This window comes from Monomorium pharaonis, chromosome 11 (genome assembly GCF_013373865.1).
Source record: "Monomorium pharaonis isolate MP-MQ-018 chromosome 11, ASM1337386v2, whole genome shotgun sequence".
Lineage (NCBI taxonomy): Eukaryota > Metazoa > Arthropoda > Insecta > Hymenoptera > Formicidae > Monomorium > Monomorium pharaonis.
This window is the reverse complement of record NC_050477.1, coordinates 13,507,753-13,532,275: the sequence shown is the minus strand read 5'-3', so window position 1 is coordinate 13,532,275 and position 24,523 is coordinate 13,507,753. Positions and strand designations below refer to the sequence as shown.

The following is a 24,523-nucleotide window of genomic DNA, read 5'->3' as shown; positions in this document are numbered from 1 at the left end:
TACTCGGGACCTAGCCGGGAAAGTTCCATTCTCGCTTTAACGCCAAAATCCTATGAATTATGCGAACACGTTCTCGAGTCCTCGAGCATGGGCGACGGAGAGGAAGAGAGCGGTGCATCGAGGGATCAAATTTTGGAGGTGAGAATAGAAACAGCGGATGGTAAAGTCGGGGGGAATACCCGAAGTTGAGGCGGGAAAGGGAAACGCACTCGAATCGCTGACCCGCGGATCGGCCCTGCCAGCCACCGCGCTGCGCCGCGCCGCACCGGTATGGAGCAATCGATAGAGCCAAGTTTCTTCGTCGGCTCCGTCGCGTGGGCTCCATCGACTCAGCATCGATAGGAAGTCAGACCAATTACGGCCTCGATCCCCCCCCGTTGCTCTAGGTATATTATCAGATGGCGCCTCGAAGTTAGCTTTTCATCTTTTCGATTCCGCGGCGAGTACGATCAGCTTTTCGTTGCCGGCGCAGTTTTCGAGGGAAGAAACGGAAGAAAAAGGAGAAGCGCGAGGGAGGCGCGCGCGAGAGAAGTTACCGTGGCTTCCTTCCTTCTTTCTTCTATGCGGATGCATCTCCACGCTTTCCTCCGCTGACACGCTCGCTCGCTCGTCCGCTCTTCGATGCTCTCGATAGAAGTAAGTTTCGGGAGCTCACGAGAAGCGTGCGGTAGATGGTTGGTTATAACGTTGGAAGAAGGTGCCGAAGTGGGCCGGAGGAAAGAAAACTTGGGCAACTTTCGACCGACGAGTCTAATCGTCGAAGTCCTCATGGTTCCTCCTTCGGTTTACTTGAAGCGAATTCGCTGCTAATTTATGACGCGAGAAGCGAGGAAAGGAGCGCCGACGTTTCACCTGGATTGCACGCGATCGATATTCGATGAGAAGCGCTTACCATTTCCGGGTTAATACCACCGTAAATATATCTATGTAAGTTTTCACTGTAATTATTCAACCGTGGTATTCAATTACGTTATTACGCGTTTTATGCATTTTTCCTGTAATCAATGCAAACCAATGAGAGATTGTACGTATAGAAAATGTATTATATACGTTCCGTGCATCACGCGTTCTTTTTTTATTGAAACGTATCACATCTACAATTTTCTATGTCATAACATAACGAATGATTTGCAAGAGGGTTTTATATGATGTTAATAATTTGATGATACATCGATATTTTTACCGTATATATTAAAATAGCTTCCATCGCAGATTTAAAGCTATCGTATTGTAATAACACGTTAAATCATGTTACCGAGACATAAGTGACAGTTATCTTCATCTAATTAACGTGACACTTTGCAAGTAATTCGTAACGGTTTTTAATAGTAACAAAAGTTTTTAATAGTTTTCCGCGAATTTGGATTCTGCCCCAAACTCAATTTGTGCTCGATTTATGGGCGATCAACGTGTTAAAACTTGTTAGAGAAATAATTGCAACGAGAACAATCTGTTTCCATGTTACGAATATAAATGGCAGGTATACAATAAATCATCATTCAACTTTTACATCAATCAAATTCAATTAATAGTTATCACCCGATTATATTAAAATAAAAAAATATTAGCGAGTGAATCAAAATAAAGCATAGCGTCGCAATCTAAGGAGAAAAGATTATACTCGACCAGACAAAAGAATAAAGTTGAAAGTCGATGTGCATCATATATCTACGCAGTCAAAGATATAAATGGTAGGATTTCACGAGTTCACACGATATTTATAACAAGATATATGTTTTCTGACATTAACACATTTTTCCGCTGTCTGACTCATTTATTCATTGACTTTATTTCTTAATAATGATAAACAAGAAAACTAATAATATTATTTTTGAAATATCTTCTGCATGTACTTGTATACGCTGTCAGTTAATTAAAATATAAAAATGTGTTTATGATTAATTATTTCAGTAAATTTCAATCGATACTTGATGCTTTGAATTGCTTACCAGGTTTGTTATGGAGAATGAAAAACAAATCGTGGTTCCTTTAGTATCGAAAACAACTTCGTGCTTTCATTGTGATCCGGATAATCTTACTAAACCAACGAAGATACTATGACCTTAAACTGTTATATAGAAGGATAATAGAATGGACGAAAGAGACGAAAAGAAAACAGATTGAACTTTATACTATGCTTTTTTTATTTTATTTATTTTAAATAATACGAGAGAAATCCAAAAATATATAAAATTCAATATTTACAATAGATTAAATATGCACACATGTATACATGATACTTTGTAACGGTGATGACATTTTCTTTTATTTTCTGGTGAATGATATGATCATTCCACAGTGTTCGTAATAATGATTAATTTGATTCCGGACACTAGAGATACGTAAATCTATAAGCACAATTTTAATATCATTATTTAATAGTCATCTTCATTAGTTTACACTTTAGTGTTCCAGCAATAAATTTGCTAGCATGAACTTATGGATATACAGTGTTTTTGCAGCATTTTTAATATATTTTGTCTAGACGTTGTTGTTGCGCTATTTTAAAAGAACTAAAATTAAAAGTCAAAAAGCTGTGCTGACTTAGCACTAACAAACATTTGTCATGTACAATTAACTTGAATAGCTAATTTATTTTTTGAGAATTATATATTTAGCAACAGTTTTCTCTATTTTTTATTTTTTACAAACTAGTTATCTGTTGTCCAATTTTCTAAGTTTTCTAAAAGATTTCGAGATATGCCACTATAATGTAAAATAAGTAAAATGTTAATTATATAATTATATAATTATAAAATAATCAACATTTAATAATAATTGCCTGTAAACTAATAAAAATGATTTACAAATAACAGAATGCTATTAAACAAGTAATTTTATAAATTATTACTATAATCCTTTATCTAATAACGGAATGGTCATAATATCTACAAGAGTATAAATACTCTATAAATAAAACAAGCATGCAAATGATATGATTGAAGAAACATTATATTGTAGAAAGATCGTAATTTTAAAATTAAAAATTAAAGTCAAAAGTAAGAGTAAAACAATTATACAAATATTCTTTTGTAATGAGTTTTAATATATTTTCTATATTGCGCGCGTGTGAACGGTATATGATGAACGGATGATATTAACATGTCCAATATTTGGCGATGTTGAGCTTTCGCGAGACATATTATGTCGTTTGATGACAGCGGTCTATTCTCTGGCATTGTACTGTTACGTCAATATCCAGTAATATGTTGATATTAGATCTGTACATATATATGACAAGTGATCTCTATTATTCCGTTTGATAACCAATATCGAGACATCTTTATCGAAACTTGCTCGACATTTCCCGACAGCGTATTCGTTTATGATGAACTAGAAACCAGAATTCATAACAGAATGGAATTTATTACACTGCCAACCGACCATTTCGTGCTTCCATGTGATTCGGCTAATCTTGCTGACCCGTTCCGGATAGCCGTTTACACCGAACTGCTCGTAGGGAACTAGTAGGGTAAGCCGAAGCGAGAGGAGTGTCCGAGATGAAAGAGAGAGAAAGGATGAGATAGTGCGCCGCACTCCACATTTCCCATATTATCTTCACGGCGCTTTGGTCTACGTCGGACATGATCCTGTAACTCATATCACCATGTGTCACCGGCTTAATCTAATTCACGATCGTTGTCCGCCGTAACTCATATCAGAATAATTGCTCGATCGATATTTCTAGCGCGATATCGTACGTCACGTCGTAGCCGTCACGACACACGTACAACTTTGTGGTTACGATAAGTCCACAAAGATTTCACGAAATTTCAAGAAACTCCCAACTCTTCTAATGAATACGGAATAATTCTCTATTAACATTTCTACTATTTGTAGACGATACATACACCATTTTAACGTGATGTAAGTCAATTAAAGTCAATTAAAAAAAAAAAGTAAGTCGATTAAATCTGGCAGGAAATTTCTGCGAGTACGATTACGCAATAACAAAAGAAGAGCTTGAAGAACTTGAATTCACAACTTTCTCTTAATTCTCAAGAATCATTTCTATTAGTTTTGTTTTTCTTCCCTTGCGGCGAAAAACCGACAAGAAAAAGGATTAGTAAATTTCTGTGTAAGGAGAGGCTAGATGAGCTTTTCATGATTAGGACGCTCGCTAAGAAAATTTTACGAGCACTATCACGTCCCAATATTAGCTCGGACGCCACAGTTAAAGCTTGCAAAGATATTGGAGTGCTCATTTTTTTTAACCGACATTCCTCCCGTCCTGATTGATTGTGACGGATAGCTCGAGTTACCAGAACGTTTTTCCGCACGAGTTACGGTGCACATGTTGCCACGAGCCTCACCGCCAATTTAATCAGTTGTACGTTGCGCCTCGCTGTCGTACCGTCAACCCAGTCACACCACTTTTTCACCTTTAGCGAATCTATATAGTTTATTATTCGCCGATCCGCTTTATCTATTTGACAATATTGTCTCTGCAAATGACGTGTGCATATCAGTTGTGCGTTTTTATTTTTTACGGCAAGGTTCATTTTAGGTAACATAGGTACGCGGGACACAACACGTGATAAAAACTATATTATTAATATTTACTTGCATTTCGCAGAATATTACATGTCACAAGTTGCACACTGCGCATATATGAATCTGATATTGGATTTTTTACGTTCTTTCTTATCATTCGTACCATTCATTTGCAGTGCGTGCAAAATCCTTTTATTTTATAGACGGGATTCGTTCTAAATTTTATCGTTGGAACAAAAAAGTGACAACTATTATTATCACTGCTATTGTTGGTAATATTTGCGATATGTATTGACATGATATATATGGCGATAAATTCGATTTCTTTTATCTTTCGATAGAATCGTCATTTTTGTATTTGACACTAACAAACTGTATAGAGCAGACGTGAAAGTCTCTCACGAGAATATAAGTGACATTGGCTCACGATGCAATAAATTCCTTTTATTGCAGCATTTCAGCAACGATCTGCTGGTTCGAATGACTCGCCGTAATCTTTGATGAGTTCCACGTGCTGAATCCATTACTCAAGACGATCGTTTAATTTTTGTTGCCACCGTAATTCTCAGCAGAAAAAAATTTAATCAATATACTATTTCTATAGATTGTGTTGAACGAAGAAAAATATAATAATATGCAACGATTTGTGCATTATGTTGCATGAAATGTATTTAATATTTTTAATCTAGACATATTTAAAAAATATATCTGAAATTCTTTTCTTTGACGGTCCTCAAAGAATGGAAAGCTGTTTAATTAAAATTATACTCACGTTGTGCTCTTAAAATTTAAGGTGGGATCATAAAGTAATAAATTTTCTGAGAACATGCAAATTTACGTCATAACGTTGGCTTAAGTAATGCACAATTTAACCTTACCTTTCCACAACTATGAAGCATTCAAGTCTATTAAAAAATTACTTTTTACGATATTATTATTTCGCACATTTCGCATTTATTAACTAGGAATGAACATAAATTCTTATTCTTTTGCACAAATATAATTTTTTATCCTTCTATTTATTTATTTTTTCTTTGTTGTTTTTTTTCTGTATTATATTCTTTGTAAGAGAATTTTAAAATAATGTTTAGGTCTCTCCGATTGAATATTAAAAAATATAATTTCTCCTAACTTCACTGTTTTAAATTATAGTTGAATTTCACATTACGTACATGTGTCTCTTCGGTTATTTTAAGTGATAAATATTTGCGCGATCCAATATTTCACGATCAATTAGAAGCGATTAAAAAAAAATACGATGTTAGGCACATAAGAGTGTATAAATAAAAATGAGAAGCGAAGGATGCTTGAACTTTTCAGCAAGTTCCGAGTACCTAGCCACTCGAAAAGTTTTTAGCTGGCTGCGTTTCTAGCTCCCGTAGTTTCTCTCTGCCGCACCAGTCGCAGGTTTCTGCAATTTGCGCTCGCAACATCGCTTCAATTATAGGACAGGCAGATTCACCGCTCATTAAAAGTGGAGGAGCACCGGGACTCCGTTCCCTCCGGCTTCCGCTATCCACCTCCCCATCTCCGATTCTGCATTCCGCGAGATTTCTTCACCCTCCAGCTAAGATTGTTCCGCAACCTTATTACTTTCGATTCAATGAAATAGACCGGCGCTAGATAAAACCAAATTTAAAAGTCATTTTCATACGTGCAGATAAAAACGTTCAAGTTTTTATTTCTTATTCTTGGGTTTTCTGTGATTTTCATTTTTTTCTTTAGAAGTAATGTGTTAATTACTATTACAGAATTTAAAATATGTAGCATGAAAATGTATGAGGCTATACATTTGTAAATGTTATACAGTCCATCTTTTCTACGTTCTTGAATCGTCTTAAGTATAATAATTACAATTTAATTTTCCTTAAAACGCTTATTGTTATTAATAATATTAAATTTATTATTAATTTAATAATGTAATAGTACATTTTTTATCAGTTTTTGTCACAAAAACATTTTGTATTTTAACCCTTTGCATACAGACTTATTTTTTCAACCTTCGCACTGTAGATGGTTATCCATGACAATTTTCAAACAGCTATATCTTTTAAAATATTTATGCTAAAATTTTGAAAAAATTTATGGATTAACTTTGGATTTAAAAAAATTATTATATTTCGCGGTTAAAAAAAAATTAGTTTTTCTAGTTTTTGCAGTTGAGTTTTTTCCATTTATTACGGTACTTAAAAGGTACAGAGCGCTGAATTTTTATTTATGAATGATAATCACCCAGTGTGTATGCGAAAGGTTAAAATCAAATAGTAATTAGCAATTTTTAAACATAAAAGCGAAAATATATTTATATTCACGAAAATTATTTTTAAGTCTTCTCCCATTATAAGATTCTATCCGATGAAACAAAAAATATTTATTTTATATTTTACAATATAAATACATTGATCTGTGTGTGTATGTGTGTGTTGCACACATTTATAAGAGATTAACACTTCTGTGATTTTACACACACATATTATAAGCGCTGATATTTTAACACAAATATTTCAAAATACTATTAAGAAGAATTTATTTTACCGTTGAACTAGCGGAGAGAGATATCATGCAAAATGCAAAACGTTCATAAATTTATGACGTCATATAACATTCATCCTTTACGCAGTAAAAGCAGTCTTGGCGGATTCAAGATGCACCACGACAAATTCATCTCCGAGTCTCCGTCCGTATCGTAGAAAGTCCGAGTTGTTACGTTAAATGCCGAGATGTAGACGTTAATAAATTGCAAGAATTGCCTTCTGGGGGAGGAATATTTTCCTGGGTACAAGGAGCAAGCATATCGTGTATATATTGTCGGATGCCACAGGTACATTCATACGCAAAGAGAAGAGAAGGAAAATTGAAAAGGAACCGAGGAAAGATTAATGAACCTTTCCGCGCCTCGCCTCTTGTCATTGCTTTCATCTCCCTTTCCGTCTCTCGCTCTCGTTTTACACGTACGTATAGAAATACCTCCATCCACTAGATTTTTAAAATACCATTCGATGAAATGGTCGAGAGAACATGCACATGAGCGTCAATCTACTTTCAAATGAACGAAGTACCGTTAAATATTGAATAATTTGACGCGACAATAGAATCGCCGGAAGTGCTGTTAAAAAATTAACGGATCCATATGGCGATAGAATATGCAAAACGTTCGTATTAGATACTCTGCGTCGACGGAAATAACGGATTATCGACAGGTAACCCTTTGCAGAAATATATATAGAATCGTTAATGCGGCTGAACATTCCTGGACTAACTGGATTCTCGATTTTAAAGATTTTATAGATTTAACGTACGTACTTAGCAGTTGTAATATGATTATACTTTATCAGTTATTAATCAATAATTTGCGATCAGACATTGAACGAAATTGATTTTATCGACTAATTTACATTCTTCACTATTATTTATTTAAAAGAATATATTTGTGTATTACGAAACGAAAATTTTTCGCTAGAAAGGCTATTTAACCTTCAATGATTGGAAGCGCAGGTTTTGACGGAAAATCTGCCGTATAAATCGGATAGGAGTTTCTTAGCTGTTTAGGGCATGAAACGACGGCAAAACATGGAAAATAGCGACCAATAACGCTCGCGGAAAGAGAGAGAGAATGACAGAGCGACAGAGTGAGAGAGAGAGAGAGAGAGAGAGAGAGAGAGAGAGAGAGAGAGAGAGAGAGAGAGAGAGAGAAATACTCTAATCCGCGTATATACGAGTAATACGCGGTGAATAAGCTGAAAAGGATTTTCGCTGGGTATAGGAATTATTTATCATCATGGATTATGGTAGCTCTCGCCGGCTATTAAACGGAACGAAAGCAGCAAGGCTGTACACGCAACGCGGCGGAAAATCCCATTAGATGCGTAAATATCAAATGCGTTTACACTTTTCGTGAATAGGATTGATTGTTATCCTCTATGAGAACCGAACTACTGTTATAAAAAAGCATTCCTCAAGTACAACTATCTCTCTTGTTTGTGCTACACGCGATACTAATATAAAAGAATCAATGAGGGGGGAGTTTATGAATTATTCGCAATGTTTTTAACTATTTAACAAAGCCATAATTTGGTTGTTTAACTGTAACTTATTCACATATCAAATCAAATTCTTTTGTAACAAATTATTTAACAGCAGTTAGATATTTTTTGCTTATTCTTTCAGAATTTCACGTATTACCTGATTATGCATCGTTATGTAATCCATTTGTGCAAATTATGCAAGAGCATTGCGATACTAATATAATAATAAACGAGATAGATATAATGCTGTGAAAGTATTTAAAAGAACGAGAAATGTAAATTACATTTTGTTTACAAAAAGATACGAATAGGTTACGATTTTGTCAAATCAAAGCGCGCGTATTTTGCATCATGCAAATCTGTGTAGAAAAAAAAAATGGGTAACGCGAGAATACAATTGTAAATTGCGAGATACATCGAATGACACAACAGAAAAAAAAGAAAAATAGGGCAGGTCGCAATGCACAAAAGACCAGTAGCGAACTGCAAATGTCCGATTGGTCCATGAACAAAAAAAATAAAAGTCAGTTGTGATGCGAAAGCTCATGAATTTTTGTCGGATTGTAATGTCAAACAAGGTTGTGCAGGCGGAAGCGACATTTTTAATTTAGTCCCAATCGCGCGCGCAAATGGTTGCAATGTATTTTCACAGCTTTATGTTCGAACGATATCTTCGCAGAATTTTTAAATAAAAAGAAAAATAATTCTAAGAATAGAGATAAAACGGGAAATTGGGAAGAAAAGTGGCAACATATTATGTATGAGCAACGAGCGATTTTTCATGCTTAAAAAATACAGTAGAATAAACAATACGAACAAATTGCACGCGATCAATATTATGCCAGCACAGTTCTATACGTACGCTTCAAAAATTCGAACGTTATTACGGTAGCTACGTGTTGTGGTTCGATGCAGCACGAAAATCCCAAAGGAACGCTCAAATTCTGGTCGCACACACTGTGCTTGATTCCGTGCCTGATGTTGTTACGCCGCGAGCCGGAGAATTTCCGTATTCATTTTAAACTTGCAGCCTCCGGTAACAGTTTTGAAATTACGCGTCTCGTTGCCATACCAACTCTCTTTTCCCCCTCCGCTTTATGAACCATAAATGTTTAATGCACTAATCGTGGAAGTATTGTGGTTAGAAAGAAAATCCGAGCAAAATATCTCGTTTATAAACGCATTCAATTCTAAAAAACTTTTTCTATAAAAAATAAGTCACTTGTATAACAATTGTATTTTAATTTTATTTTATATTATATTTATTGATAACTTCTATTATATATTGCACGCGTTACAAGAATACTGAATAGAAAACTACAGAATGGTTTTATTAATGGACACAAGGTTTGTATTATTAAATTTTGTGTGAAAATAGTTATTAGAACAAAAACTTATTCTATATTTTTCACATAAATCGACACAATATTTATACTATAGATATATCGAATATTATATTCATATATTTCTATAAAGAAAGATATATATAAAGAAAGATACTGCATTTAGTACTGCATTAATTTTTATTAATTTATTATATCATGTAATTTTATATTCTTTTATATTAAAAATCTACAGTACTTTTATTTTAGCACACTTCTCCTTTAGCAGAGTTTGCACATATGAAAGTATTTATTTCAATAATTATAGTTTATTTTATTTATTTAATTGCCTAATTATATATATAAATTTTTATCAATTATTTATTATTTTTAATCAATTTATATTTTCTATTGTTGATACGTGAAAATTAATGATATATGATGCTCGAACTTAAAGCGAACTTTAAAATGGTTAACGCTTCCGTGATGGAATTGAGCATTTAATTAGGACAGCTAAAAAGAGAGAAAACGAGATAATTGGATTCCTGAGTCGTTTTTCTCGAACAGGAGAGTCTCATCCTCATTCATCCGGCAAGCAATCTCTTAACCTTTCATTTTGTCAGGCAATATGTGAATGTATCCATTCTCGAGTTGCAGGCATTGATTTATTCTCTTTGATCAGATTTATGTAGCCAACTATTTTTTCATAAACGAAATTGATGAAGAACTTATTGAATAATCATAAGTTCGCTATGCATAGAGCCATTTTATTTTATACTGACTTATGAGTTTATGAAAGAATAAATATAATAGGTCTCTGTGAAAATAGCTATGTATATTGTTCACCCAGCTCAATATCTCTAGCTTGGCTATCCCATATATATTCTATGTGAATTTATTGATTAAATTCATAAGGCACATTTTATTTTGTCATGCGCACGTCAAATTAAATCCATTTCTTTTAGGTTTATTTTATTTGCGATTATGTCAAATACTTGGAATAGAATAAAAAGCTACAAAAATAAGCGTGTCCAGGATGTACATAAAAACATTTACATAAATTTTGCATTGGAAAACTTTAAAATAAAATGAGTTGCATTGTCGTTTAAAGACATCAGAAAATAGAGAGAAAAATATCGGCATTTACTTAGTATTATGACAGTTTTTAATTTTTAATATATGCAGACTATAATACAACATCCCAAATGAACGCAAATTATAATCGTCTTATCAATTTCAATATTGTTATAGAAAATTTTATGCACGTAAATTTATTGTGAAAAGTATTTATAATTAAATCTGCAATTTTATTCATGAAATTAAAGGAATAAGATTACTGCAGCAATTTTGTGTTTGCTAATATTGGATACAACTTTTTCATACTTGATACAAAAATAAGAGATTTAATTTAACATTCGGTACATTTATTTTAGCATTCTTTTCCTAAAAATGGAGAAAAACTAATATGATAATTAAAATTATCGAATTACTGTACTTTATATATTTTATTTCAATAAATAAAATGTGTGTTGATTCATACGCTTTCTTTTAGTATGATGTAATACGCAACAACAAATATTTCAGAGATGATACATAAACAATAATAATTCTGAAATAACCATTCCGTTGGTACGTAAAGAGTAAGTTCTACGCATCAAACTATTATTCTCCCGTGTAGCTCGAATTGTTTCACGTCAAAGGATTTGGCGAGCTTTTAGTCTTCAGCGCCACGAAATTGTCGAAAGCGGGCAAGCAACGAAATTCGCAATTTGTATACCCTTTACTTTCTTTTTAGTTACATTTCATCCGCTTTGAATCGCATGAAAATTAAATGGAGCTATCGTTACTACGCGCTTTGAGATTATAACCATCTCTCAAAAAGCAAGGCGACCAAATTACGAGCTGTATTGAAATATATTAATTTTGAAATTTACGGAAAAAATGAAATGTTCATTATTTTATACAGAATTACATATTTATTACTTATTTTTTTCTTTTCAATAATATATATTTGTTCTGTTGGAATGTTAAGTTACTGTGAGAAAACATATAACATGTAACGATAATTTTTATATATTTGTGTGATAACATATTTCTGAAAATAAGCACTTTAATTGTTATATCTTTATTTTTATATAAATGTTAAATTTGCAAATTTTAGATATGATATCTTTTTTACGAATGCGTACAAATTCACGAAATAACGCTGACTTGCAGAATATCACAACTTCAGGGAAGAGCACATATTATTTTTGCTTTTGGTAGAAATGCTCCATAAAAGGTATAGATCGCGCAGATCCTATATATCGGCACGAGCTATCCTCTACGCGCCTTTATCCCGAAGTATTTCGCGCGAGTAGATACCCGGCATTCTATATGGGAAATCGTGACTTCGTTTTAAATTCTCCGAATGCGGAGTAACGTCGTTTCGGAGAGAAATCGCCTTTTGCACTGACAATAAGAAACGGAGGGCAGTAAGGAAGCCGCGTGAGTCTGGCGTGTCTCTCTACGTATTTTGGCCTCTGTATTTTATACATACGTACATTATATTGATCTGGTCTTCCGATTTCAACGGGTGTTTTTGAGTGCGAAATTACAATAATACCGTTGAGCTTTACGTGTCGTGTCCATAACCGATCCATAGGCTGCTTGCGGTTAACACGGTGAACGGCGATAAAATAGATTTTACCGAATGTTTGCACATGTATGAGAGACCGTATTGTACAACTGTGTGCACGTACAACTCATTTACTACTATTGAACGGTTTAACTATTTGCGGAAATTGTAAACGCGCTATACGTATTCGGCAATATCCTGGCAAAATAGGTATCATAATAATATGCGCAAAACATATTCCTTGTGATATAATTGGATACGCTAAGTTACGGTCTACTTGATTATGATTGCAATTCCCTGAAATTATTGTTACAATTAAATTTATTTAAATTACGCCAAGCCAAATTGAATTAATATTATTTATCCACTCCTACCGTAATATTGCACATCAAATTGCTGAATCAAAATTAGTATTTATTATTTATTCCAATGTCTTATAAATATTTGATATTTTTTTTCAAGATCACAGACTTTAATAAATATTTGACTTAACAATGAAAACTACAGTAGACAGAAAAAATATATTAAATTTTTATCCTTGAAAAATTCTGATAAAAAGACACGTATTCAAGTTAGCAGTTAAACATAAATTACAATTACTAGGAGAGATAGTTATAATAGACTTAACGATTAAGAAATATCTCCGTGTTGCGATAATAGAATTCTATCCCTACTTGTATTTTGCGATTGTACATTTCGCAAAAATTAATTAATAAATATTGCGAATTAGCTGCGTAAGAGCTACTCGTGTATACATCGGTATTTTCAATGGTATTTATACTTGACGACTAAATTCGACGGCAGTGTCCGCGAGTGCCGTAAAAACTGTAAACGACGTAACGCGGCACGTCGAGCAGCAATTCTTATACACTGGTTTATGCAAAGTATATCGAGACCGGCACCTCCTGAGAACGAACCTGTCGCATCGGATCGCCGTACTGCATATTTATGACGTTTTTGCAACGGCACATCCACCGGAAACTATAAGGTTTCTGAGCGTTATCATATTTTATGGGGACGATTCATCCTTGCTAGCATTTGTTTTTGTTTCTATCACCGTCGCGACGAACTGTTTACCGCTGAAATATATCTGTGTATACTCGCGGTACAATGGGACGGTGGCAAATAGTTTTGTTGGAAACTCAAATACGGATTTTTCTGGTCGCCGGAAATATATCGCTGAGAGGGTACTTTGGGATGGCGCGACGGAACGATGGATGGACGGTTGTGTGGCTGCGCCGAATATTTCTTTGTGTTTATTTAGTTGTTTAAGTTTCATTTTAAGTCTACTCACCATGATGGAGAATATTTTATTTTAAAAATACTAATATCAATCCATATAATAGCAATATATTTTATTGCATAGTTGGCTCTGTACGGGATGTTGAGTTTACAAATGAAAAACAAGAGTATTTCGATATCACGATTTAATGTAATATCATTTTATTATACGTACATTGAATATCATGAATCGAGGCTATTACACAAATCTGGATAATTTGCATAGAAATTGTTGTTGAGTCTTTTGGTAAATTACGAATGCTTGATTTACCTTGCGTATGCGGACGCTCTTTATTTTAACAAAACTTTCTCGTCGTCCGTACAGAGAGGCGATCGGTATAGGAATGTATCGAATCAAGGGCGCCACCAGACGACGCTCGCCGAGGGCGCGGTACAAAAGAAAATCCTAGGGAATTTCCCATAACATTCTAGGGAGAAGCGCACGGTGTAACACGAGGCGTGCACATACCGCCCGCCTTGAAAGCGAGTGCTTTCAATAATCAAACAATTACGGAATCAAATATAAGTAATAGAAATTGGAAGTACAAACAAATCTTATATACTATTGAATATTAAACGAATACGGATTAAATCTAATCTATTGGAAGAACGCAAAGTTTGGTAACGGGTCGTTTGTAAAGTCCCTTAGCGGTACGCACTAAAACCGTACGAACGAGGTTGTCATCACCCGGATAGGATTCTACAACACGGCCTAAAACCCAGAGTAACGGGGGTAAATTATCTTCGCGTATTATAACGAGTTGTCCTACGGTAACAGGAACTTCAGTGGTATTCCATTTACTCCGTTGTTGACAATTATGTAAATATTCTTTCGTCCATCGTCTCCAAAAATGTTGACGCAGCAGTTCAACACGTTGCCATCTCGTCAATCTGTTTATATTAGTATCTTCCAGATTCGGTTCTGGATACGAGGTGATAGGACATCCTATTAAAAAGTGCGCAGGGGTGAGTGCCGAAAGATCATGAGGATCCGCAGACAGTGGAGTAAGCGGTCTCGAATTAAGTATGGCTTCAATTTGAACTAACAATGTCACAAATTCTTCGTACCGCAGCGAAGCTTCACCGATAACGCGTTTAATATGGAATTTTGTAGCCTTCACGGCGGCCTCCCAGAGTCCTCCCATATGGGGAGCCCTTGGCGGGATAAAGTGCCATTCTATACGTTCACTGCTTGCAGCGTTCACGATCTTTCGTCTCGAGTCGTCATTGTTGAGAATATCGTACAATTCGTTAAGTTGATGTTTCGCACCTACAAAATTCAAGCCATTATCAGAGTAAATGTCACTCGGTCGACCTCTTCTAGAAATGAAGCGTTTAAGTGTATTTAAAAAGGCATCGGTAGTGAGGTCGCCTACCAATTCTACATGTATTGCCTTTGTCGCAAAACACACAAATATAGCTATAAAACATTTGATTAATCGTGAATTTTTACGTTGTCCTTCCTTGTAAAACAACGGACCGGCATAATCAATTCCGCATTTTTCGAATGGTCTCGTAAATGTCGTAACGCGAGATTCCGGTAAATTACCCATTAAAGTGGTAGACGGTTTCGGAGCATTACGAAAACAAACTACGCACTTACTTATGACGTCGCGAACGACGCTACGACCTACGCACGGCCAAAAATTCTGTCGAATTGACGACAAAGTCATTTGAGCTCCGGCATGCAACAATCGTTTGTGTTCATATGCTACAAGTAATCGAGTAAAGGTGTGACGTCCAGGTAACAAAATAGGATGTTTCGCATCATACGGTAAATTCGCATGTTTTAAGCGACCGCCAACCCTCAAAATTCCATTCGCATCCAGGAAAGGGTTTAGTTTTAAGACCGAGCTTTTCTTGTTTACCACACCAAAATTAGCGATATCATCGATTTCCTTTTTAAAAAACCCCCTTTGTAAAATTTTAACGAGCGTTAATTTCGAGTTTTCTAATTCATCATTGGAAAACGAAGGTACAGCCTTGGCTGAATTACCCTTTAAGCAATCACGATCAACATTTTTTCGTTTATGTTTGATGGCGTTGATAAATCGTAAGCAAAACGCGATGATACGTATAAGTCTTTCGTAACTCGAGTATCTCTCAAAAATATCAAATTCTGGCTCTGCAATGACGACACACGAGACGCATGATTTGTCGGAAGCCCTTGTATCTGGCACGTCTTTCAAATCGTCCATAATAGAAACAGGCCAATCAGATTTTGTGCCTTGCAACCAATTGGGACCGCGCCACCAAATTTCTTGTAGCGGCAATACGTCAGGCTTGACGCCTCTCGAGAGTAAGTCTGCTGGGTTTTCTCTGCTTGATACATGTCGCCAAGATTCAACTGACGTTAACGTTTGGATTTCGCCAACCCGATTGGCAACAAAGGTTGTCCAATTTCGACTTGATCCTCTTAACCAATGTATTACAATACTAGAGTCCGTCCAATAATGTGTAGCATCAATTTGAACATTTAAGGATTTCTTCAGTTTGTTCATTAAAAGGGCGAGCGAAAGAGCGCCGCAAAGCTCTAAACGAGGTATCGACAGGCTCTTGACGGGAGCCACCCGCGATTTGGAAGCTATTAAGTGGACTTCGACCTTCCCGCTATCAGACAAAGACCACAAATATGCGCAAGCCCCGTATGCTTGTTGACTGGCGTCCGCGAAACCATGCAATTCGATACGCCTTGCTCCTTCAATTATTATTTTTCGCGGTATTTCAAGATTATTTAAGCATTTTAACTGTCGCTCATAATCCCGCCACTGAGTATCAAGGTCCATAGGAACCGATTCGTCCCAGTCGATTTTCAATAGCCATAGTTTCTGCATAATGAGTTTCCCAATTACTATAGCCGGACCCAGAAGTCCCAATGGATCGAAAATTAAAGCGATTCTCGCCAAGATATTTCGTTTTGTAGTTCTAGCTAATGGTTGATAGCTGTCCAAGTTTATGAAATTAAATACGTCTCGATTACAATTCCACGAAACTCCAAGCGCACGAGTTTTAGCATGCTCAGAATCTGGATCAATTTCTTTGTTGTTTACGGAAACGTTATCCCGCAATAAAGGATCGTTAGAAAACCATTTCCTTAACTCAAAACCGCCGCCTTGAAGTAGGGCAGTCGTTTGCTTCTTTATTTCTGAAGCTTCTTTTAAAGAAGATGCACCAGTTAGCATATCATCAACGTAGAAGTCTCTCAGAACTATTTCAGATCCCAACGGGTACGAGTTAGAACCTTCCTGAGCTAACGCTTGTAAGGAACGTATGGCTAAAAACGACGCGGGTGCAGTACCATATGTCACAGTAGCGAGTTCAAAAGTTTTTATTTCTTGTTGCGGAATATCGCGCCAAAGAATGCGTTGAAGACATCGTTGTGACGGGTCGATAAGAACTTGTCTATACATTTTTGCGATGTCGGCGGTCATTGCAACTTGGAACGTGCGAAATCGAGATAATATGGAGAACAAGTCCTGTTGAATGATAGGACCGACAAGTAACGCGTCGTTCAACGATTTTCCCGATTGAGTCTTGCACGAAGCATCGAAAACAACGCGCAATTTAGTAGTGGTGCTTGTGTCCTTTAGCACCGAGTGATGCGGTAAATAGTAACAAGTGCTCTCATTCTGACTTGCTGTTTCCTTTATTAAATGCATATGCTGAAGTTCTTGATATTCGCGCATAAAACTACGATAACTGTCATAAATATCAGGTTGTCTCGACAATCGTTTTTCTAATGCGAGAAACCGACGCTCGGCAATTTCTTTGGACTCACCTAGCTGCGAAATTACGTCTTCCTTAATAGGAAGTTTAACGATAAACCTACCCTCTTCATTACGCCTAGTGCTTTGTTGAAAGAGTGTTTCACACGCGCGTTCTTCACGCGAAAAAGGGCTTGTATTATTGAAATAGTCGTTTTCCACTTGCCAGAATTTGGAAATTGTCTCACTGAGATCGCGGTTCGTGACCAAGTGACAAACAGCCTTGCGTTTCTCCTTTTGAGGATCACGAGTGTGTCCTGAAAGAATCCAACCAAGTTTCGTTTTCTGAATAGTAGGATGATCCTTAGAACCTTTAATTTGACCAACACACATAAATTGCCAGAATGCTTCGGCGCCTATCAGTAGATCTATGTCATCTGGAGTGTTAAAGTTTGGATCTGCAAGTTGAATGTTCGACGGTATTTTTAATTGTGAAAGTGATATGAAATTTTGCGGTAATCTCTCAGTTATTTTTGGCAAAATGATGCAATTTAACCTTTCTTGATACGCGTTGAATCGAGAACGTATTACAATATTGACCGAATTTTTTGCTTCGACGTTACTTTGTCCAATACTCGAAATTGGAATATTTACGGATTGTCTAGTAAGATGCAACCTTTTGGCAAATTCTTCCGTCAAAAAATTCAATTGCGAGCCGCTATCCAATAATGCTCGACACGCGTGAGCCTTTCCCTTTGAATCATGTACGTGAATTATGGCGGTAGATAACAACACTTTCGTGGGATTTTGTTGCGAACATTGAGTAACTACTGGAGCAGATACTTCCTCAGTGCTTGGAGTAACATCTTGCGAACTTGTACCTTGCGCGGTATTCGACTCAAAATGCAAAAGAGTATTATGCCCCCCCTGACACCTGCGACAGGATGATGAAGGACAGTTTTTTGCTTGGTGTTTGCTAGTTTTCAAACAATTAATGCATAAATGTGAATTTTTTACGATTTTAAACCGTTTATCTACTGGCAATTTTTTAAACGACTCACATTGATAGAGAAAATGATTTTCCTTGCAACAGTTACAGGCTAAATTCGCAATGGCTGCGTTCGCGACGGTCCTTTTTGATTTTTGAAATGAAGTATTAGTAGCTAAACTCGAATTAGAAGGTTTACTTGCTACTGCCTCTAGAGCTAAACATCTTTGTAGAAGAAAATCCTTAAGTTCCTTGAAAGTAGGCATTGAAGAGTCCGAACGACTCGTTTCCCACTCCTTTTTTGTTATCGCATCTAATTTGGAACTCACCAGATGAATGATCATGTCGTCCCAAGAATCGACAGGTCTTTGAAGAGCCTTAAGAGCACGTAAGTGTTTACACATTCCGTCGAGCAAAGCGCGCAATTGTGTATGATTTTCCTTTGCCATGGGCGGTAAATCAAAAAGCGACTCGATGTGTGTTTGAACAATACGTCTACGATTATCGTATCGCTCAATCAATGACTCCCATGCTTCTCTGTAGTTTTCCGTTGTGATTTCAAAGGCCTCGATAACCTCAGCAGCCTTACCCTTGAGTACCGATCTCAGGTAATGGAATTTCTGGATGTCAGAGAGTGTCGAGTTGCTGTTGATTAGTTTCTCAAATGAATCAAAAAAATTGTACCACTCTTCACTACTTCCTGAAAAAGTTGGCAAATTAATTTTGGGCAGACGAATTTGAGCTGATGAATTATTTTGAGTTTGTGCCGAGGGATTCTGAGGCCTAGCGTTTTCATGATTTTCGCGAAGCTCGAGCTGATGAAGAGTCGATTCGAATCGAGCTACAAGATTAAAGTATGCTGTTTCAAAACTAGTACGCTCGTCGTTATGTTGCTTGAGCATGTCAGCCTCGTTTTTCTCCCCCGGCTCGGAGAAATCTAAAGATTCAATGCGAGTTTGTACTTGATCGTATTGATCCCACAAAAGAGATAATTTTTTAATCCGTTCGGTTAAATCAAATCGCGATAAATGAGTGGGATCTACGCTATCCAAAAAATTTCGAATTCGCGTGGCCGTAGCCTTAATGGTTTTGCGCTTGTTTTTTGCTTCGCTTGCTGAGAGCGTATCCATATTGTCAAGTTAAACGATTAACGAATCAAAACGAGCAGAGGTTACGAATACAGTCGGAATGACGAAATTACGACAATATTGAAGATTTGGGTATTACAATGTTATACTTATAAGCTACTTGCGTGTAGCTACGAACGATAGTGTCTTCGTACGATGCGACGTTCCCATTCACGTGGATACAGGTGATGCTGTCCTTGTATGCTGCGATGTTCCTGACGATGTTTGAAATGTGCCCAAGATGCGCTTAGAATGCGGCCCAAGAAATCTTACGGTCCCCGACGTTGAAACTCGTAGAAATTTCCTTGACTGCTGTTGATATAACCTCTAATTGCCTTTGTTGCATGAGGTTAGGCGGCTTTTCGAAGCGTTTCGTCGGCGTGGTGCCGCACAACGATGACGATTATATGGAAGCCTCGTGTTTGAGTGTGAGAAGCTTCTTTGGCCGAATGCCGAATCGTCGCGAACGCTTGTAACTTGCGTTGCAACGAGTACGAAAATGTATGTGCGATGTGGTCGTACGATAATGGCGGACGACCTTCCTCTCTGTCTCGTCCAGCGAGCTCGGCGTGCCCCTTTGTGTTGACGAGGCAGCCGGTAATACTCGAATATATCCACCTCGAATAGCTGAATCCGGCTCGAAGGACCAAAATGTTGAGTCTTTTGGTAAATTACGAATGCTTGATTTACCTTGCGTATGCGGACGCTCTTTATTTTAACAAAACTTTCTCGTCGTCCGTACAGAGAGGCGATCGGTATAGGAATGTATCGAATCAAGGGCGCCACCAGACGACGCTCGCCGAGGGCGCGGTACAAAAGAAAATCCTAGGGAATTTCCCATAACATTCTAGGGAGAAGCGCACGGTGTAACACGAGGCGTGCACAATTGTACTAATTTAATTATATATTTTTTGCAAATAATTGTTAACGTAATTTTATAACGAAAGAAATTTGATGAAGCAATAATTTCTATTTAACTCAGCGTGCAGAAGGAAGAAGATAGAATAAATTGAGAAGAATGCTTTATAAAGTAAGCTTCTTTTTAAACATTTTCACTCGTGTGTATATTAGATTGTATTTTTTTTAACATTTACAGATTTATTTTGCATAAAAATTAAGAAAATACGATGTTTTCGTTTTAATTCCAGGAATCTATCACAGAAATTAGTGTCTCTCTATATATATAAAGTATATCTTCGTAATTTAAAAGCATCTAATGCTAAGTCAGTACGTACTCGCGTCAATAACCGTCAGAATCCTCTAACCGAATGGCGCAAAACCGCCACTGGATAGCTTCGAAGAATAATTTCGAATTCGTTTCGTTGCGCGGACGTGACCACCAAACGAACGCATAGTCCTGAATTTCGGCGGAAATCCAGGTCGCCTTATGGCCCCGCGCCGAAACCCCGAAGAATCTTATCGTGATACGTGAAAAGCAAGGACCGTCATCGGTACGTACGGCCAGAGCACCGGGGAACGGAGGGGAGGAGGGGGGGGGGGAAGGCATCTTGGTCGACGAAGGGGTTGAAGTATAAGCGACCGGTGGTAGCCACGGGGACGCGCAAGCGGGGAGGGCAAATGCGGAGTCGAAAGGAACTTAAACGCGGAATAACGTCGAATAGGCAGCACTCGTCCGGTGCTTCGAGCCGTTCCGCCGATTTAATAACGTAAATTGTGCGCCGTTCGCTTTAGCAGTTCTGTCACGAATTTTTCTAAAGCACACTATCGAGTGTTCGGGTTCCTGCCGCGAATACAGAGATCTCGCCTTCCCAGACCAGCACCGTGCACGACGTCTCGCCTAACCCTCCCCCCACCCCCCACCCCTCGTCTCTCCTTCATCCCTCTCTTTTACGGTACCCTCTCTTACCTCTCTCGCTATGTCTGCTCTTTTTATTTTTCCGCCACGCCACCGTCCTCTCCTCTCTCCTCTTTTCTCCTCTTATATTTTCTTTCTCTACACTCGCCTCCTCTCGGCGCTTGTACGTACGAGGTGACAGGGCTACGTCGACGAAAGCTAAACGACGAATTTCGCTCCCGCTCTTACGTGACTCGCATTCCTGTCCCGACCGGTTAATGCGACTGTCGTAAGATCGGCATGGCTGAATTTCTCTTTCCCTTGCCCCTCCCCCCTTCCCCCCCTCTCCCTGGACTTCTTCGCCGCTCAAAACCATTCTTTCTTCGGTGGTCGTCGAGGCGACTCGAAAGGAAAAAGCGGCGTGGAAAGAGAATCGGCTATAACGCCGACGGTTATACGATATACCTCGAATCTCGGCACAAAGAATGTCCCGACGGGCTTTCGGCTCGCGTAACTCTCGATCTCTACGGAATGGAAGTTCTTCCGCGTGCGCAAGGAAGCGCTCGCGGTTGATTCGCGGCACCGCTCTTGCCGGTCTTATTTAATTTAATCTAACTTACGCTCGGGACCGCGTAACTAGATTTTACAAACCCGCGAACTTCGTCGTTCCGGAAACGATTATTGTATTTCCCTCGGAGGTACTGCATGGCATAGCGCGCTTCATAAATATTGGAAATCTAATAACGCTCATTCTCTTCTCCTTGTTATAAGAGTCTCGGTTTTTCCCCGATAAGAAAGAAACGGGGACGCGCGCGAGGGTCGGCCGCGAGAGAGAAAATCGGAGGGAGCGGCGTCTCTGGCGTCGAGAAAGGAAAAAAAAAATAGTTTTAAAAGACATCGCGGCGATGCGTAGAAATAAGGGAATTCTCGGCCGAGGAGGTCGGTTATTTGCATGTGAGTAATGAACTCGGGGGGGGGGGGGGAGGGCGTGAAGGGGCTGAAGATGAGACAGGGCATGGTGGTGGCGCGCTAAGGAGAGCTAAGGGACGGCAAAGGACCGAGGGCTGAAACATCCCTGGTATCAGCGCCCGCCAGGCGCGATAATCTCCCATGTATGAAGTGTCGTTTAGCCTTGTCCTTGCGAGGTTGTTTCCTATCCACGCCGTCCCTCGGTCTTTCTTATACGCTATCCGCCCTGTCTCTGATCATATTATTTGCCGTTCCCTTCTCCCGCGCTATTCATCTCTTCCACGCTTCAGCTCAACCCAGTTCTAACCGCAAGCCGTTGTCTAGCGCTCCGCGCCGCTCAAGTTTCGCGAGTTTCTCCGAATAAAAGGAATGCGGAATACCATCCGTGAAAAGTTCCCAAGTCAAATTGAACGTTTGGTAACCGGCCGCGATCCATTCGAGACGAAAGACTCGGGAAGCAAACCAAAGCGGTAGATAGAGTGAGGTAGAGAGAAAGAGAGAGAGAGAGAGAGGTAGAGGACATTCCGAACGGCGCGAAACTCCTGTTATCCGAGAAAGCAAATTTTAATTTACACAGCCTTGCTGTCGCGCTTGATTTCTCGAAATTCGTCTTCGATTTTCGACAGCCGCCCACAATACCAAAGTTCTACTAGTAAAAGCGTTCGTCCTTCTCCACCGAAATCAATTCTAAAATTAATTCTCCGCAGAGATCTCTGTTGATAACTCCCAGATTGAGGTCATCACGCTACGTGGTGCCTCGCGTTGCTTTCAAAATGAATTTAAGTACAATCCCTCTTTAGCTCTTCGTGCTGATAAAACGCAGAAAAACGAGATTGCAAGCAAGTACGTGCGATTACTATCGGCATAAAACGTTTCGCAATCCTTGTAAACCTCCATTAATCGATCGTAGTCCGTTTTCGGGGATGGTTTGCTTTCTGACTGCGATAAACAAAGCGATTTTTTTACAAGCCTTAGAGTTGTGCGGAGAACTTCCTCGCGAAAAAGAAGTGTACCGGCAGGAAAGGACACTAGTTTTCCCATAAAGTCGACTTTATAGGGTGAGTTGTGTCGCTTCGTGGACGCTACCGAAGTTTCCAGACTGTCGTCATAAAGCGCCATTTTCACTGCTCGCGAGCACATAATAGAATTGCAAGAAATGTTACGATTAAGGTATAAAACCCGGTTCTTCCCCGTATTTTCGCATTCGCGGCCGAGAAAAACGCGTGGTCACGAATCGAACGAGTAGTCGGCGCGAGCTTTAGCGTCAACCCTTTTTTTTTTTTAATATACTGCAACATTGTTAACGCATTTTCCACGTTAAGTTCGCCGTCGCATTTTTCATGCCGGGCATTAATGAGCCGCGATGTAAGATATGTCACCCCGGGCGTACGAAATATAGCGATGACAAGGTAAAACGGAAACGGCTATATATTGTCCAGAATGGCGCAACATTTCAGCGGGCTCTTAATAGGCCCATCATCCACCAAATTACGCCGGATGGCTACCGCTTTCCCAAGTTGCCCCCCCCCCTCCGCCTGCATACAATGTACCGGGTGTACTTTTCACGCAATTAACCTGGAATGAGGTCGCCCGCCGATAAGAATCCGCGTGTACGCCGTCCTTTTAAAAAGAGCGATTAATAAAACATTTTTCCCCTTGTAACTAATTAGATAATCCATCATAATTAATTCTCAGCCCGGCGCACGGACGCGCTGTCGTTAGGTAACGCGATATTTACGATCATTAAAATAACAAAGTAGGGGGTAATCACTGTGAGACGTACGCCGAATCGCGCCCGCGCAAAATATAGCTCGTTGATACTCGAGGGGGAGAAATTATTTTACGACGGTATCAGTCGCGACGATATCAACGGCCGCATATAAACTAGGGGCCGTGTCGATCATGCTCGTGAGCGCGACAGCCATCGAGAAGGGTTGCGGTCGAGTAGGAGAGACTTCCGCACCAAACTGCGCTTCAATACCTGAAGCTCTTAAAGAGATTATTCCGAGACCCCGCTCCCGACAATCTCCTTCTACTACCCGTGGTCTACTCCTTCAAGAGCCTTCCATTCTCTAAGTTAGCTCCTTACGCTTCCTTGACTTCCATGAGGCGCTGTATCTTGCATTTCCCCCAGCGATGAATACGCTCCTCCTGGCGTTCTAGGGCCCCCTCGCTTTATTGATCGTCGTTACATCGTGATT

The 24,523-nt window shown here is 38.5% G+C and overlaps 1 protein-coding gene and 1 long non-coding RNA gene across 3 annotated transcripts in view; one reads left to right on the top strand and one right to left on the bottom strand.

Moving 5' to 3' along the window:
* Positions 1 to 24,523, bottom strand: part of LOC105828424 — a 282,603-nt gene that overhangs the window by 4,723 nt on the left and 253,357 nt on the right. Inside the window, exon 6 of one of the 2 annotated variants that reach the window (XR_004965011.1) lies at positions 1 to 24,523. This exon is cut by the window's left edge and continues 4,723 nt beyond it. The exons of the other annotated variant lie outside the window; for it this stretch is intronic. This is a non-coding gene — a long non-coding RNA (uncharacterized LOC105828424). 2 annotated transcript variants of the gene reach the window in all.
* The window catches only part of LOC105835660 (discoidin domain-containing receptor 2), a 195,741-nt gene that overhangs the window by 71,723 nt on the left and 99,495 nt on the right, over positions 1 to 24,523 (top strand). The gene's annotated exons all lie outside the window — the stretch shown is intronic.